This window comes from Tympanuchus pallidicinctus, unplaced genomic scaffold (genome assembly GCF_026119805.1).
Source record: "Tympanuchus pallidicinctus isolate F22 unplaced genomic scaffold, pur_lepc_1.0 scaffold2, whole genome shotgun sequence".
Lineage (NCBI taxonomy): Eukaryota > Metazoa > Chordata > Aves > Galliformes > Phasianidae > Tympanuchus > Tympanuchus pallidicinctus.
In genome coordinates this window covers 11,019,971-11,032,760 of record NW_026294721.1, presented here as the reverse complement: position 1 = coordinate 11,032,760, position 12,790 = coordinate 11,019,971, and the positions used below count along the sequence as shown (strand labels likewise).

At 36.8% G+C, this 12,790-nt stretch overlaps 1 protein-coding gene across 9 annotated transcripts in view; it reads right to left on the bottom strand.

The window, feature by feature from the left end:
• PPP2R2C (protein phosphatase 2 regulatory subunit Bgamma) overlaps positions 1 to 12,790 on the bottom strand; it is a 169,986-nt gene that overhangs the window by 26,790 nt on the left and 130,406 nt on the right. The gene's annotated exons all lie outside the window — the stretch shown is intronic.

The following is a 12,790-nucleotide window of genomic DNA, read 5'->3' as shown; positions in this document are numbered from 1 at the left end:
AGCAGTATATATAAAATGAAAGAAGAGTGCATATGTAAAGCAGTGTATTTAAATAAGACTGTGCATTTTCACATGGCCGCTAGATAATCCACTGTAGATAAGCCGTCCAAATGTTAACAAATCCTTGGAAGATGAAGAAGAGTAACATTACCCTATTTTGCTGATGAGGCTCAGAGAGACAGAAAATGATTTGCATAAGATCACATGGGAAATGCACGACAGAACAAACTCAAATCTATTGAGCCCCACTTCAGTTCTCTAACCCCAGATCATCTCAGTGCCTGGATTCCCCAAACATAAAATTTGAATCAGCTGACATTCAAAATTTAAACAACTCAGAGGATAAGATAAATGAGAAAATCTGTTTTACCAATGGCAAGAGAAATCATGTCTCAGTGATACTGGGCTGGTTTCAGTTCCCTCTGTTCACATTTCCTAATGAAAGATTTTTAATTGATTTCTGCGGGAGTAAGGTTGAGTCCATCACCAACTTTATATTCTGTACTTTCATCTTCCCAAAAATGCAGATTTAGAGACACTGCAGTAGAATTAAACATAACAATACAAGAGATTCAGAGATAATTATTTTGAGGACTCTGCATATACAAATACCACACACTGACTATTTTACACCGCATGATTTTAAAAGCAAAGCATCAGCAAGATTATAAATACTTCGTGACATTCAATAACAACTGGGAAATGAATTAATATTTCACTTCAACTGCATTCCCTCTTGCACTTTCACATCCATCTCCAATAATCCACCATGATTAATATTAGTGCAATGAAAGATGTAGCTACATTGATTTACCTAATCTTATAAATTATCACTAAATCGTCTTGAAAATTAATAGGAAGAAAAATAACCTTTATTCAGTTATTTGTGTTTTGTATATCTGTCTCAAGAAGTACATTTAAGTGAAAGCAATTGCGTTCAGTGATTGAATTGCTTTCAGGAGTTCAGAGAAATTATAGTAACTCAATACAAGAATTTCACCTCTCAGCATAGAGATGAATTATTGCTGAGCAATGAGAAAGATATAAAAAATAAATAGAGTATGTGAAGAGTCCTGGTAAGTATCATTTTTCTGGATGTTGTGGACAATGTTGACGAATTTCCCTTCACTGTATAAAATAAATAACCCTATGCTGAATAATGAAATTAAGCATTCCATTTGCCTGCCAGAAAAGCATAAAATACTTTAAACAGACTGTATTTCCAGATGTGATCTAAATCTCCACTGAGGAAAAAAATCATTGCCTACTGAGGATCATGGAGAAAATGCACCACAGGAAATTCATTGTTTCCTCGGATTTAGAAAAAAAACAACTAACACTTGTATTAAGGGGAATAATCAAAGGAATAGAGAGCTGTGGAAGACACTCCAAGCAATAGAAGGAAAAACAGCTTTTGCTTTGACAGCTATAAAACCCAGTCTATCAGATGAAGAGCATGTCACACAAAAGAATATTTTCCTCCTCTTGTGATTTTTGCCATCTATTTGAAAACAATCAAATACAGCTTGACATGTGATGTGTGGAAACTGTACTTAAACTAGTATGACATGGGCAAGCATCTCCCATGAGACACTGCATTTCCATTTTTCCATCTTCCCTTTTTTTCCCCTTTTTAAACACAATGTCTCTCAGCAGGAAAATATCTAAAAACTTGGCCCTGACAGTGTTGCTCAGAAATCTGCCATTTGGTGAACTAGCAGAGCTCAATGAAAAGGATATTTGGCAGAAATTGATTAAATGAAAATGTCATTGCTGAAAAGTATTCTAATGTCAGAAAGCTATAGAGCCACTCCTAAACTAATGGCTTCCCTTGCAATTTTATCTCATGGAAAGATGTCTGGATCAGGCCGCAGTCCTTCTCCCTCAGTTCACCCACATGTCAAGCATCAAAGTCACATTTGAGTCCTAGTCTACCACATCATGTGATGCATTTCCAAGGTGTGCAAAAAAAACATAAAGACCAACACTTTCAAAGAGAACGAATGACTTAACAGCCTACAATTGGCAGTGCACAGGGATATAACTGTTGTCCTTAAAAAAAAAACAACAACAGACCTTAGTGCTATTGGGCCTGAACAGGAATTTCTCTCAGAAAATAAGAAAGGTCTTCACACTGCTTTCACTCTCATACATGCTTGCCAAGGAGGAATTTCCAGCCCTGGCAGATTGCACTAAGAGAAGGCTGATCTGGTGCCTTGGCAGCTATAGGGAATGCATTAGCAGAATTTTCAGTCCCTAACATTAGAACAAGTCCCTGTTCCTCCTATGCCACCTATTTGCCACCTCCTTACATACCAGGTATCACCACTATTGCTTAAGGAAAAGCACAATTAACAATGCGCAACAACACGCAGTTGGAGGGATGCAATCTGAGTGCAGAATTCAGTTACACTGTATGATCAGCTGTATTCCATTTGTGCTGCTGTTGCGCAGCTGATAATAAAATGAGGACAACAGGACGAAGATGATTTGTTCCACTGCCTCTGGGCCACTAGTCAAGCAGAAAAATGTGAGATGCCTCTGCGAGAAGCCGCTCCATGAAGTTTCTTCTAGTGCAGGTTACAACCCTCACCTTGATCCAAAATGTCAGCTGATCAGACTTCTCTATTTGATCAGCCAGAGCATACATGAGCATGTGTGCTTAATGCTCATGCCAGAACATGTATTACGAGACAGTGGAAAATACATAGGGCTCCTGCTGAGCAAAACAGGTTCCAGAATGAGTTTCCCTGTATGATAATGGATACATAGCTCTTTCCTCAAAACAGATTAAATTCCCTTTGAAGTGAACAGTATGCATAAAGAAACAGCTGCTTCATCTTCTAGAAACCAACAAGGAATACTATCAGAAACCAAATCTTGTAGATAACAAACTTACAACTCAGAAGATACAGCACATAAAGGACTTATTCCTAGTTGCATTCATTTGGATTCCTTTTTGTATCTTCTGCATGTTCGCTGAAGGAAGGAAATCACTGGCATATTCACATTCAGGCTGCAGAAAAGAATTTAACTGCATCTTAACTGCAATGCAGAAGACAGGCTTTATTTAGGAAAAGACAGAATTTTCCTTAGTAACTTCATAAGAAAAAAAAATCCTCTTTTTATTTCAATACATGCTGTTTTGTCACTTTATTTTTACCCCTGAGTGGGATTTGTTTTCTTTTTAAATTTGTAAACACTTTCAAAAAATAAAATTCAGCATAGCACATCCTTCCAGACTTGGCTATTACTTGTGTTTTCCACAGAGGTCTGTTCCAGCTCCTAATTTTGTCTGCATCTCACACCTACATCCTAGCCTAGACCTAGAAATATTCACTGACTAGGAGCTGAAATCAATAGCAATTCATGGAAGCTGCCAGGGCTTCAGTTTAGGGTAATTGATTGCTGTGGTCCTGTTGAGGCTCTACACTTTTAATATAAGCATTTCTCCAAGTGATTTCTTCTGTTAGTAATTTAGTGCACACAATTTTCATTATAAGGAGGGAACTGTGATGCTTACAAATCAAGCTCTACCAGTTTTACACTTCCTACATGGTGGTTATATCATTCCTATAGCATGTGTCAACTGAGGGAATTCATTCCAAATACTCAGTTTGCTTGCAGGCTGCATCTGCAGAGAGCAGAGAAAGGATGAGGCCTCAGCATGCATGATGTGATTACATCAATTTACTACGAAATGCAGAAGAGAGCCCTAACTTTTTAATAGCTATCCTCTCACTGTTTCTTCTCATTCCTTAAAGATGTAACATATGTTTACACTGTTGAAGGACAATTCTGCAGTAGGCATGTCACAACACTAAGGATGCTACTGGATAGATTCCAGCTTTTTAATCTCTTTGTCCAAGAGTCAAGGATTTCTGGAATGGATTATCAATAGGTTAATGATTTTGGCCTGTTTGTCAAATTTCTGTCTCTTACCTTAGGCAGAGAGATGACCCAGTATTTATTCTCTAAGTATTCCTAATAGCCAATGTCAATGCTTTTTATCATGCAACATTCTCCCACTGCTCCACTAAAAGCATGTGTTATATGGGTTTTATTAAAAGCCCAGGGAGGTGCAATTATGTTGTCTGTGCCATTTTACTCTTCTGAACCACGAAAAAAGAAACTGCTGCATAAGTGTTTGCTCCTTCAAGCTGTCTTGTACCTAATATCTGCTAATGCAAGGTATTGATCCATTTGTGAAAATGACTTAGTAGTACAAGGTCAGCCCAATTCCATTTTTAAATTCCACAGTCCATACAACAATGATTCTTCAAGATACCAAACTGGAGCTGGGAATTCTGGCAGCCACCTCACACACGGATGGGGATTTGCTGATGTTGATTAGCAACAAAATGCTCCCATTGAAGGCATTTAGCTGGTGCCATTATGATAGAACAAAGGCTTCTGACAGCTTTTTTTTTTTTTTCCTGTATTTTTCCTCATTAGGATTATGAGATAGATAGAGAAATAGTAAAACTGCTGCAAGCATTTCAGCTCAACCTGGAAAACAAACCCATGGACAATTATGTTAGGTGCCAGGTAAGCACAAAGTAATAAAGACTGGTCATTATATAAAGAGCAAGTACAAAGTGCATACAAAGAATAGATGAGGGAATGGTAACAGAGATCTCTGAACTCTCTTAACTCATGATGGTGCTCCATGGGCAATGGCATCACACATGCTCAGCACAGAACTCTTGGTACAAGAATTTCCTCACAGTCTAATAGCTAAGGCTTCAGTCAGATTTTTGTCCAATTTTGTTCTCTATTTATGTTCCTAACATCATAAAACCTAGGAAGAGAAGAGAGGTGAATATTCAGAGCCTTATTACATTTGTCTTTTGGAGATGCAACGGTGCAAATCAGATCCAAATTTTCTCATAGATAGGCTTGCTCATGCATATTGCAACCACTAATTTTCTTAAAGAATAACGAAGTTAAAGTAGCTACTGGAAAATGTTGATGTAATTAAAAACTGAATCTTCAGCTTGTTTTTTAGAACAAAATGCCTGCCTTTTCATCTGGAGACACACTCACATGCCTGTTTTATCTGTAACCATATGCATATCCAAATTTTCAAAAGCAACAAAATCATTATCTGCAGATGTATGCAGTTGAGAGCAAAATTAAGTGGATGAGTCAACACAAGATCTGCGCTTAAAAGCACATCTGGAGTTTTCAGTCCATAGTACTCTACCACTGAAAGGTTGGAAAGTAGTATTCAGTTGATATTTTGCATGTTAATTAATTATGATTTGTCTGAAACTACTGTGAGATGCTTAACATTGCATTTGAAACCTAGCAGATATCAGCAACACTTCAAGTGTGTATAAAATATCACTGGAAAAGACCTATGAAAGTCACCTAGCTCAGCTTCTGTTAGGCAGCAGTTTTTTCTACGGTATGGCAAATGGCACCATGTGTTACACGCCAGCCACGGCTGCAAGAAAGGGCACACCTTCAGTACAATAAAGCAAGGAAAAATTATAAATTGTGGCAAAATCATCTCATCGTTGACAAATGTATTATCCTGAAATGAATGAGATGTTTAAAAGAGAACTGAGAAGGAGCCTCTTCATTTGCTGCGTCCAGTCTCCTATAGTACAGAGAAGTACAGCATATATAACTTCCTTAACTGCATCTTAGAATAGCCAGGGATTTATAGGCAAGTAGAAATAACACTTTTTAAAAAGTCTATGCAATAACAGAGAATACTATCAATAAATTTATTTCTTGACACCTATTAAAATCTCATGCATCTTAGGAAGATCTGTCTTTTAAGAGGCAGATGCAGAGTTTCCAACTGGAGGGTACAGACTCTTTAAAGGATTTTGGTGGAGTTTCTTCTTTCCCTGTATGCAATTTATTCGTTCACATACCTTACAGAAATATTTTACAGAAATCCCCAGAGCAGCAGTACTTGTGCCATATATAAAAGTATTCCACATTTTTACTGAAGTTATATTTGAACTCAAAGATTCACCGTTTGCACAGTTCAGCTACCAAAAAATAGGTCTTTTAGAGCATAGTGTTCTCTTCTTCCTTGCATATATATTAGAGAAGCAGTAAAACAAAACAATCTATCTTTAAAATATCTAAATGTTTCTGAAAAATAATTACTTTAAAAATACTGACAAAGGCTTCCATTCAGATTTTATTGCGATGTTTCTGCCTGCAAGCACTTTGCACTGCCAAGAAATCCTTGAAAATCAGCAATGTGAAAATGAAAATAAGGAACAAATCCTCATGAGAATCTCCAGAGTGAAAGTTTTTAAGATCATCTCTATTAACACACATAACACACCTTCTAACAGGACTATGACCTAGCTGATTAATCTATTGAGAGATTTACAAAAATGCCCATCAGCTTCCCCTCTAGGCATTGCAGAGAATCACGGATTCCTGAGGTTTTAAACAGCAATATTATTCTTTGAGGGAAAGGAGTTTGATATCCACAGCCATACGGTTGTTTGTTTAATCTCTTCAGGAGACTGATTCCAGATAAGTCACATAACTCTATTCAGTATGAAAATTGTCATGACAGATGTATTTTTAACTCTGGTCTTCTCATCTTATATAAGTTAATATGGGTTTTATTTACAAGAGCATTTTCACTCCAAAAGGCCCTGAAAGTGAACTCCCTAAATGGAAAGTATTGTAATTTCATATATAATGGCAACAGTACAGAGCAATCTTTCCCAGTGAGTATTATGAGAGCAGACAACAGAAACTGAAATGTCTACCCTAACAAGAAGTACACTGGCTACCTCAACAGCAAAAAAAAAAAAGCTATCAGGGTTTCAGGACTCAGAAGTGCAGTCTATACGGCTTTCAATGCTGAGATGACTGTGTGGGCATTTTCATTACATCTCTATTCTTCTATGGAAGGTCTTTGAGCTAAAAGATTTTAGCTGATGAACACAGCAGTAACATTTTCTTCTTCTTTATGTTAATAGTCCACAAAAGATTGTGTTTTGCAAGGTTAATTTCAAGTCCAAACTCACAAGGGAATGAGAATAATTAGGCCCATTTAAAAGAATTCTCCCCTCTGGCAGAGTCAATTGAATTATTTATACATTATCTTTTCATATAATTGTACCTAGGACTGCATAAATGTTTTTTTTTTTTGTCTAACTTTCAATAAATTCATAACAGTTGTGTTTCAAGTTGGATACACCGCCTGCACCTGTGACAACAGAGAATGGCTCACTTTTAAATGCTTCGAGAAATTAATCCAGAGGGAAACAGAAACATGCAGTTTAAAAGCTTCTGCAATGATACCATACGGATTAAAACTGCTCAGCTGAAGAAATAAAATTAGCAGGACAATAAACCTTGGGTTGAATCCTGTTACCTAATTCTGCAGGAATAACTTCATTGACTGCAGCCGCACTGCGCTAAGATTTGAGTGAGAATCAGTTCTATGATGCAACCCTTTAACTGCAATTCCTCCCTACATTCCTGCAATATTCTTTGCAACAGTTCCCACGCCTCTCTTTGCTGAGCGATCTCAGATTGCAGATAAAACCTAAAAATTCTAATGAGATGCTAAGGTGAAAATGGAAACCTGTCTGATGCTGTTCGGATTAATTTCAGCTCTACTGAGTGCTCTTTCTCTCTTTAACACTTGAGAAAGTTTGAGATCATGGCACCTAAAATGACATTCCTGGTACAACATAGTTATTTGTTTGCTACAGTCAGAAAACCAACTGAGCCAAGTAGACTGGAAAGTAACTCACTGCAGAGATCTACAAAAAAAATTTTTGTATTTGTTTTTTCTTACTTAGATTACTCTACAAACACATCAATATAGTGAAATCCCACCACTACTCCTTAATGTTATGTTAAAAGTTCTGACACGAGTTTTGTGGGTCCTGGATTTCACTATATTCTTCACTGTCTGCTGCAACTCCAGATAATTTTCTTTTTTGTTTTTGCAATTCACTTTAAGTTTCTAAAAACCAGAAGTATTTTAATGCCTCTGGCTGTTTTTCCTTACCTCTGCAGCAACTACATAATGGGTATGCATCACTATTTAGAGTCAACTGCATTAGAGAAGATGGAGAGCTAAATAAAGAGTAATCCATTAAAAGGTTAACAGAATCACATACTTATTCATTCAAACTGTGTATGGACAGGAGTGATAAGTAAGGAAATTAGGTACACTGATTAACAAACTAACATTTTTATTAAACAATAAATCTGCAGTGCAGTAGTTATCCCAAAGCTATAGCTATGCTCAAATCACTGTAAATTAACTTCTTCAGAACCAACTTCAGAAAAAAAAAATAGAAGAAAAAAAAAGACATTGACTTGTCTTTGCCAAGAATGCCAAGGCCTCAGCTACAATTGGTTTTTCACAGCCAGGCTGAACACCTCCCATTTATTTATTTTTAGAAGACAGTTAGATAGGGAATATTTTCATAGTTATATCCCATGTCCCATGTCCAGTGTCACATCCCAAGACACTGGTATCTGATCCTCCAGCCGTGGACTGCTTGCTTTTGCTGCAGCGCACGTTTGAGCACTCTGGATGGATGGCCTCAGACAGCAATTTGATGCTAAAACACTATTTAACTAGCTCTGATATCTCTCTTTTTGCTATCAGATATGTTCTTTCATCCAATTCTACTTGACTAGCTGACAATCACATTCTTGAGATATGAGTCAAGGTGATGAGAACAGTTAAAAACTGATGGTTTCTGACAAGGAGTGAAAGGACAAAACAACACGAAAGTTTCAAAGACTAATTTTGCAAACTTACGGTTTCCATAGCTCTCTGAATCTGGAATTAGTCTTCTAAAAGACACAGTGACTTCTCTCTGTTTCTTGAAAACAAAAATCCTTAAGGTTCTTACAGTCACTACTCGTGCAGTCTCATTTGTCAGAATTATTATCTATTACTTGAATCACACCAGCTAGCTATAGATGAAGAACACAGGGTAATATACAAACACAGAACTATCTCAGCTCTTAAAAAACATACTCAGGATATCTGTGCTATATGATGATCACATCAGAAATAACCGTGCCCACATGTTGGGCATAATTTTACCTCAACAGAAGTAGAACCAATTCAGTGCCTATAAGTTTCTGAATAATTGTGTGATAGAAGCTGTAACTATGTCAGAGGCTGTAAGAATCTAGAGGTGACCTAGAAATGCAGTTTCCTTTGGCACTTTGCACTAGGGACACAGAAACAGATGAGTCTGGTCAGAGTTCATGAAAGGCTCTGCTGTTATCAGGGTTTTATACAGTTCAGAGAAGATGGCAACTTACAACTGCATATACTTTTTCATTAATTTTATTCCACAGCTGATACTAAAAACATTTCTTATGTTCTTAAACAAAAGAATCCCTACTGCATTTTTCAAATCAGCAATAAAAATATATGTCAAGGTCTTTCTCAACTACTACAGTTCTAAAATCCTCATTTTAGAGGTCACATGGGATATTTTGCTTACAACTGAAAATCCTTTATTTTATCCCATATTTAACTATAATGCTTACAAAGAACAGGTGCTGGGTGCATTATTTGATTACATACCCATGGAGCCAGTGTGGTCCCCAGTCTAGCAGTCAGAAAATTTTCCTCCTTCTATATTCTTCTTAATTACTATTTATCTAGTATTACATATCCAATTAGTGTAGACCTCTACAGAATCTTAAACATATTAAAGAAAAATCAGGCTTTATTTGATCAGTGATATCTAGTAACACTGTTTAACAGCTCCATTAAAATAATGATTGAGTTTTACTCTAAATTAGAGCTGCCCTTATCCAACTTAATGTATATCAGATATTCTTTTTATGGTGTATACATAACTTTAATATTGGAACTCCATCTAGCTTTGCTTGTACACATCAGTGATGTTTGGTATGTAGCTCATATTTTAGCTTAAATAAAGTGCCATTTATTCTATAGATGGAAGTAAAGGAAAGCAGGATCTCACCATGCAAGATTCAGATTCTGAGCTGAAATTCCAACAAACTATTTAACTCAATAATCTTTGTTTAATTGAGTACAAACTGGGGCTGAGACTGACTAGCTTCACATTTTTAGTATAATTATTTAAAAATACATTTATTCCAATGTATTTCATTGCATTAAAGTACAACAAGCACCTCAGTTATAAAGAAAAGATCCATATCATGACCACTTAAAATCTAATTACTAGTAGATGAGAAATGACAACATAACAAAGAACCTAACACTTAAGAGTTGATACTGGTGTGAACTTTGCGTATTAAAAAGTTTAATATATTAGAATTTCTTCTCTCTTTTTTCTTTTGTTTTCAGCCTTTTTCTTTTCCATGCTGCCCTTTCCTACTACTTAGCAGGATAGGGCACCTAAGCCTTCATTCAGCTTTTACAAGTCTTCCTCAGTTAGAGCATAATTCAGCATTCACTGAAACATACAGAAAACTTCCAGCTCACAGTACTCAGACGCGAGTTAGGTGCCAAAATCTTTGACTACTGCCAATAGCTTTAGCTAGAAAGCCAGTATTACCCTGCTGGAAAAAAAAATAAAAAATAAAAAATTGAGACCAAAAAGTACATTACATCTATCTAGAATCTAAGCCTGTCAAAAATAGCTTTTTTTCCCTCAGTTATTCAAGTAGGAGTATTTTAATTAGGAGAGCAGAGCAAGTGATCTTCATTAGCTACACTGTAAAGCACACATTTCTCAATAGTTAGACTCTAAAAGAGCTTGCCAAACCATACAAATAGGGTACATCCTGCAATCTCTTCTGCAATCCCCTGCTTCTGACTTAAAGACCTGATTTTAGCTCTGCAGATGCCTTCATTTGTCTTTAATGGAGAGAGACCAAGAGAAAGCCTGTGGGAGAAGGAGGGACTCTGGGAAATATAGAACATGAGGAAAGCTACTCAATTTTGCTAGCGACAACTCAACTCAATTAGAAAAGGGCTCCTTGATGCAGTGTTCCTTCTAACACACAATGCAGACTGGCAGAACTTTTCTTGATAGAATAGGAAGCATTAAAATGTAATATACAGAGCTATCAAAAGGAGAGAAATAACATCTTCCAACTGTCCAAACAGAGAGCGTATGCTTGAGGAAAACAGAGCTGAGGGTGGGGTAGCAGTGGATTTTAATGGAGTTAAGGCTTTTTTCCCAAGAGCAAGAAAAACACACTGTGAACAGTTTGTGCACAGTCATCGTGTCAGAAGAATTTTTATAGAAACAACCACATCTCACTGAAGGGCATAAACCTGTCAGCTTCCAGCTCCAAGAATGCCAAGAGTAAACTGCATGTTTGCTCTCAGTTTAGCATTCAAATGCATAGCACTGAGATAGGGAACAGGAATTCTGCAAGGCAGCAGGCTGCCCCAGGGCACGCCGTGATATGCCCTGTGCAGTTCAGATGCACATCAGGTTGTACGAAATTGGTCTCCATCCACATAATCTGTTATTTTGGTGATATTATTTCTTTGCTTTTTTGTTGTTGCTTATTTCTTACGTAAATTAATTTCCCTAAGATACAGTGCCTAACGATCTGACTATCCATGATATGCTTCAAATACTGGAATACATTAGACTATAAGAAGGCCCTATGGTGATTTGCTAATTAGCTTAACTCTTATGGGACAGAGAAGTAGGAATTTTTTATTAAATCAGGATAACAGTGGACTATATTGATCTGACTGAGAAATGAGTATTTTAGTCAAGATGAGCCTCTAGATGAGTACATGCTGGAAACAGTGATGTTGTTTCCATAGCAATGCCATGACTGCTGCTGAAGTGAAATAGTGCGCTACCAGGAAATGAAGGGAGTTCAAGTGCTATGAGCTACATACTTCTGTGAGCGATCCAAATACATTCTCATAAAGAATATTTAGTGCAGCTAGATAGTCCAAAGATTGCTGCTGATGTGAAGTAAGCCTTATCAGTATGCTTCCAGCGCTGCAGTTTTCTCATTCAGTACACCAAAGATGACTTATCTAAATGCTTCAGCTATGGGCAACACTGCTAAGCCATTTCAGACTGAACATTAACAAATACAGCAACCTTTACCTTCCTTCTTTGCAGTGAAGAGTATCATCTATAATTAAGGACACTCTCGTTCTCCATAACATGATCACACACATTAAACCTTTCAGCGAAGAAAAGCCTCATATGTGTAGTTATTTACTAGCTGACCCTCTCGCTTCCTTTCCTCTCACCTCCTCCCCCCTTTCCTCATCCTGCTCAAACAATAGTGAGCAAACATGCTTGCAAGTGGGAAGTCATGTACAAAAAAGTTTTGCATATTTCTCACAAAAATTTACAGTCATAGCATAAAACTCACTTCCCTGCTTTTCACCCCAGTTACTACTTATGCTACTATCAAAGCAAACCACAAAGTCACTAACTGTATTTTGCTTGCCTAAGGCTTTACCTAAAGTACATATTTTGATCAAATTTTACAAAGCTGAATTATTTTCCAAGGCAACCAGAACGAGAACTAACTTAAGATCTGCACTGCTTTGTCTTTTTGTTTTGAAATACACAAAGAATTCTCAGTGATTCACAGAAGTACTAAAGTAATGGTTATAACCCAACTGAAGCCATTATAACTGTTCTCGACTAAAATTTTAAAAGACAAAGTATTTTACTTAAAAAACCCTAGCATATCACTGTTAATCTGACAGTTTTTCTCCAGCTTTTCCATGGTAATTTGTAAAGATGTTCAAACATCAGCTGAATGTCCAGAAGCTCTACCACTGTATTTGTTGTGCCATCATCACAACAGTCTCTTGGGTAAATAGACTGCAGTT